The sequence below is a fragment of the Tenrec ecaudatus genome, chromosome 15 (assembly GCF_050624435.1).
Source record: "Tenrec ecaudatus isolate mTenEca1 chromosome 15, mTenEca1.hap1, whole genome shotgun sequence".
Classification (NCBI taxonomy): domain Eukaryota; kingdom Metazoa; phylum Chordata; class Mammalia; order Afrosoricida; family Tenrecidae; genus Tenrec; species Tenrec ecaudatus.
This window is the reverse complement of record NC_134544.1, coordinates 21,790,848-21,796,847: the sequence shown is the minus strand read 5'-3', so window position 1 is coordinate 21,796,847 and position 6,000 is coordinate 21,790,848. Positions and strand designations below refer to the sequence as shown.

At 46.1% G+C, this 6,000-nt stretch overlaps 1 protein-coding gene across 1 annotated transcript in view; it reads left to right on the top strand.

Moving 5' to 3' along the window:
- The first annotated feature begins 260 nt into the window (after positions 1-260).
- Positions 261-6,000, top strand: part of RAB27B (RAB27B, member RAS oncogene family) — a 66,005-nt gene continuing 60,265 nt past the window's right edge. The window contains exon 1 of the mRNA XM_075532712.1: positions 261-553. The gene's annotated coding sequence lies outside the window, so the exon portion shown is untranslated. The remainder of the gene's footprint in view (positions 554-6,000) is intronic.

Here is a 6,000-nt window from a genome sequence, read left to right as displayed (position 1 = left end):
CCCCGTCTCTCAGAGCTCCACTAGCAATCCCTCTGTGCATTCAGCTTCCAGAGGCTCCTGGGCATTCCAAGCAGTTCTCCCTGGGTGCCCTGGGCTTCTTGATTCAGAGAGGGCAAAGACAAGCCCAGAGCAGGAAATGCATCGCCACGAACTCCCTGCCAGGGGCTGAAGCCACACCGCGGGAGGAGAGGGTGTCCCTGAAAGGCCTGCGTGTTGCTTCTTCCTGCAGTTGACTCACCAGCAAGCTTCGCCCGAGGTGAGCCACTCACATCCGCGTCGGCCTGGGAGACACGCCTTCTTCTCACACAAACCTTCCAGATCCCAGCGTCTCCAGCCCACTCGCAGGGGTGGTGCCACATGCCCTGCCAGGGCCGGGGACCACACCAGGGCGACCGGCTGCAGACTCAGGGACCCTCCCTTGGCAGAGGCCGATCCCCTGCTGCTGCTGCGGGCCCTGAGGCCCGGGAGTTCAAGGCCTTGGGAGAGGGGGCAGGACCCCTCTCTGCAACCTGACACCTCGCCTTGGCTGCCAGGGAACTTCGCTGGCTGGCTGGTGAGTGGGTGGCGGGCGGCCGCGACTGGCGCGCGCTCCCCTTGGCGTGGGGAAGCAGGGAGACTTGGGAGCGAGCCTTAGACAGGGGCGGGGGGTACGAGAGGGGTGGGCGCGCGGAGGGAGTCCCCCCCCCAAAAAAAAGGGCACAGATGCCAGCCCTAAACTCCTGCAAGGGGCGGGGGGCTGTCCTTGTTTGGATATTGGTCCAGCAAACAGCTGGTGAGGACAGAGGGGAGGGGAACACTAGGCAGGGCTCTGCGGATGTCCTTCCATCTCCTGCTCTAGCCAAGAACCACAATAATAATAATAATTAATAAGGAAGGTCCGCACGGACACGACTGCTAATCGCCATAAGCATGCCACTGCGGGTAAGGCGCTGGGACTTCAACAAATCAGGCATGTCTTTGCACTTCTTCAGGTGAAAGCCATTGAGATGTTAAAGAGAATTTTCTGCTTTCTTCTTCTTCTTTTTTTTTTTTTTGCCGTGACTTCCTTTTCTGTGTGATCTGAGCCCTGCCTGCAGCAGCCAGAGCGTGTGCGCGCGTTTGTTGTAGTCGACAAGGCATAATAATTAGTATTGAAGGATTTTCCCACCCACCAAAGGACCTAATTAAGCCCCAGACAGTCAGGCAAGAGGTAGAAAGACAAGCTGTACAAGCCGAGGGGCTTCAGAGGGACAAACTTGTGGGAAAGCTGGTTCCAGGCATCACACCTGTGGCTTGTTTGCCAGCTCTTCATTTTCATATCTAAGATTGAGGGTCTAAGATCATGGTTTTAAAAATGGTGATTATTAAATTAAGTCCCAATTAATAACCTGTCGTTTCTGAGCTATAAGCAACATAATGGTTACTTAATATATCACTCACTGCCACTGAGTGGATAATATAACTATAATTATTTGATACTTTTTAAATGTACTTCTCTCTGCATTTAGTACATTATACATATAAATATATACTTTGTATGCATTTATACATACACTGATATCTGTATACTTGTATATACTGATAAACACAAAATGAGCCTTGGTGGCATAGTGGGTCATGTGTTGGCCTGCTAACCAAAAGGCCAGTAGTTCGATTCCAGCAGCCACTCCACAAGAGAAAGATAAGACTCTCCTCTTTCAAATACCTACAGCCTCTAAAATCCTAGGGATCAGCTTCACTCTGTCCTATAGGGTCACTCTGAGTCAGAATGAACTTCATGACAGTTTGTGAATTTGTTTTGGTTTTATATACACACACATAAAAATATATTTATACATATATACCCACAGAACCTTTTTTGTACACAAATAGTGTGCATGTTATACATTTTTGCATCCCACTCAACCTCTGGGTGTTATTTTCATATGCAGGTTGATTCTTCTCTTTCTTTTTGTGCTGAATGGATTTAATGGTGAGCCTTTGTCAGCAGGGAGGTTTGGTTCACAGCAGCAGACCCTCCCAGCCTGCCCTTGAGTTTCTGAAGCAGCTCAGCCCAGGTGGAGTTCCTTCCATGATTTTCCCACCACTTTCTTCAATGCAGGAAGAATTCACTTTTCCTGCCACAGAAACAGTGGTTGCCAAGGTGGCAGCTCCTAGCCCCAGAGGTGCTGGTGGATGAAGCCCAGCATGTGCCTTTGCAGCCACTCAGATGCTCTGCTGCACTCCTGGGTGGGGGGGGGATTGTCCTTCCTGTGTGCATACCTGAGGATGGGAAGAAGAGCCTCACATGAAGAGGGGTTGACTCTTCCTTGCTTCAAAGAGACAGGTCCAAATGGCCACCCCAGTGTCTGGAGGGCCGGGGCAGTACACGCTCACATCTGCAACGTCCTGCCACATCATTTTATGTGGGGCCAGACCCACAGGACCTTGGTGTCTATAGACAACAGCCCCACAGTCTTAGGACTTAGCCATGCTTGGGCCATGCCATCCCCAATCACAGCTCTCTGCCCCCCCCCCTTTCTCTGGTCCTCCCTTCATGTGCAGGGTGCTACAGTGGGTACAGATCTGAGACAAACCCCACTGTGAACCACCCCAGGACAAACCCTCAGCTTCAATCATTTGTTTTCTAATTATCGAGCTATTCCCAAACTTGATCCATGATTGCTTGTTGTATTTAGGTGCTGCTGCTGAGCCTGTTGCAATTCATAATGACCCCCAGTTCTGGGCCATCCTTTACAACTGCTTTTATGTGGGAGTCCATTGTTGCAGCTACTTTATCAATCCATCTTATCATGGACCTTCTTCTTTTTTTGCCGCTCCTTGACTTTACCAAGCATGATGTCCTTTTCCAGGGACTGGTCTCTCCTGAGAACGTGTCCAAAGTCTGTGAGAAGAAATCTCACCATCCTTCCTTCTAAGGAGCACTCCAGCTAGACTTATTCCACGACAGAGAGGTTTGTTCTCTTGGCAGTTCCTAGTACTTTCGATAATTTTCAATAACTACTTGTTCATGGTTTATACCTGACCAAGTGTATTATTCAAATACATACTTTCTTTTACATGCAAAAATACATATTTTCATGGTATCTTATTCTAATATAACCTTTGAGGGCTAGTGAATGAGGCAGAATTTTTATTTCTGGAAATGTCACAAGACATGCATGATGATGTGTGTGCAAGCTATGCCAGAACGTTGAAAACGAATTTGGTGGTTTCCAGCCATTCTGTGTGTGTGTGCACTACTTACATCGGTGTGCTACTTTTGGAAAGCTCGATACACACATTCTCAATAATGTATGCCACTATGTGTATGATTTTATAGTCCTAAACTTTGAAACATTGACAGAAAAAAGTGGACTTCAGCATTGTATCATCAAGCATTTACGTTTATTGAATTCCGAACCTCCTGTAAAATCCAAATCATAATTATCAAGTGAGAGCCATATTTGCCTGTGTCATTACCCCCCACGCAGTTAATTTTCAGAATCTCTCAGCACAATCCTCCACCCAGGGGGTAGATGTTTATGGATGATCAAGGGGGGAGGGCACTGTCTACAGTTCAGTATTAATGAGTCTCCTGCTCAGGGACTGACTGTGAGCATCATAAAACGTTGTCATTCTTGCTTTCCAAAGAAAAACAAGACATTTCAAAAACGGGATGAGCCTGTTCTCAGAGTCGCCAAGACAGCATAAAGGGAATCTGACAAATAAAGAGCAAATCACAGTTCTCCTTTCTCTTCGGCCCTTCAGGAACGGGCATTTTTGTGCTTGTCAGGAAAGTAACCTTACTAAGCTCTTTCTCTTCTCTCCGCTCCTTGGTGCATCATGTAATACTGCCGGGACCTGCTGGTTCTGAGATTTCTTCTCACTAATTTGACTGCTGGTCTAGAAAAGTGGAAGGGGCCCAACAGCGCCAGGTGATTCAGAACAGACACCTGCTCTTTTCCCATCTTCACGCTGGGGGATTTCTGATCATTTCCTTTGACCTTTCAATCCAGTAGAGCATGGAAGGTAGACCAGTCATTCACATAAAAACTCTCAACACAGGGAATCCAGTTTTGCAAGCTGATTCATCAACGATCTGGCAGGTTAACCAATAGTTCAACTCTTAAGCAAGTAATGATAGTATGCATCTATGAGAGAAAACAATCGCTATAAAAACAGGTGGCACAAACTGAGGTGTTTCACATGAAGAGCAGTTCATGTGCTAGCACGGGCTGCTAAAGGAGACTGGCTTATCAGCCATGAGGCTTGGAAAGTCCACAGGGGGCGGGAGAGGGTGGGGGGTCTCACATTGTTATATATTAGCCGGAAGCTGTAGCATCACTCAGCATAATTAACAAACCTGTTGTTGGCCCCATATTGGGTGGAAGATCTTGCGTTACCTCACACCTTTTGCAATCGTTATTCATCTTCTCCAAAGGTTAGATTTCTCTCATCTCTCTTGAGGATTCCTTGAATGAGAAAAGCATCTTTAGGTTACCAGCAATTTCAAAACCAGTCAAAAGATCTTCATTCAGTTTAGTCTTTTAAACCTAGCAACTGCCATATATACTCATGTATAAGCCGAGTATTTCAGTGTATTTTTTAAAACATTTTATTAGGGGCTCATACAACTCTTATCACAATCCATACATATACATACATCAATTGTATAAAGCACATCTGTACATTCTTTGCCCTAATCATTATCTTTTTCTTTTTTTTCCTCACCTTTTCTTTTTTTACATTTTATTAGGGGCTCATACAACTCTTATCATAATCCATGCATATACATACATCAGCTGTATAAAGCACATCTGTACATTCTTTTCCCTCATCATTTTCAAAGCATTTGCTCTCCACTTAAGCCCTTTGCATCAGGTCCTCTTTTTTTTTCCCCCTTCCTCCCTGTTCCCCCCTCCCTCATGTGCCCTTGGTGGAGATGGACGGCAGATAAGGGGAGGGAAGGGAGACTCAGCGTATTTTTAAATGCCGTTTTTGTTGGGTGCCTCGGCTGCTACTCGGGTCGGCTTATACTCTAATATATACAGTATTTAATTGCCTGCAGCAGATAATGCATTACACCATTCATCTATTTCTTTAGCAGATATTTGTTAAGAATGTCAAGTGTTCTTTTAGACACTGGGATGTGCAGAAGTGAAGAGCTTGCATTCTTCTTGGGGGAGAGTAAGCGAGATAGCTAATAAACAGCTCACCGCCATCAAGGAGACACTGTCTCATAGTGACCCTAGACGAGTTAAAGTGATGGCATAGCAGAGGTTAAATGCTAAAGAGAAAATACAAAGTAGAGGAGGAACGTGGACATTGTTTGCAGTTGTAGATGTGATGTCTCGGGAGCCTTCCTGAGGAGACCCTCTGTGAATCATGATTTGAAGGACGTGGGAGAATGAGCAGAGGAGTCCCGGTGGAGCAGTGACTATGACCTGGGTTGCTAACTGCAAGGTTCCCTGTCCCAAACCACTAGTGACTCGAAGGGGAAACGCACACCTGTAAAGAGACACAGACTTGAAAACCCCCAGGAGCAGTTCAACCCTGTCCTGTAGGATCATTATGAATTGGCAACAACTCAATGGCAGTGAGTTGTGTCTTGTGGTTTTAGGGGAATGATCCAGTTGTCCATAAGAAGGAAGAACATGATTACAAGGATCCACAAGTGACCTCCTCCCTGGGAGAGGGACAGCAGAGAAGGGGGGGAAGGGAGACTCCAGATAGGGCAAGATATGACAAAATAACGATGTATAAATTACCAAGGGCACATGAGGGAGGGGAGAGCGGGGAGGGAGGGCAAAAAAAAAGAGGACCTGATGCAAAGGGCTTAAGTGGAGAGCAAATGCTTTGAGAATGATTGAGGCAGGGAATGTGTGGATGTACTTTATACAATTGATGTATGTATATGTATGGACTGTGATAAGAGTTGTATGAGTCCCTAATAAATTGTTTTTTTTAAAAAGTTTGTGAAAAAAAAAGAAGGAAGAACATTCCAGGCTGAAGGAACACCAAGGTTCATGGTGACCTCAG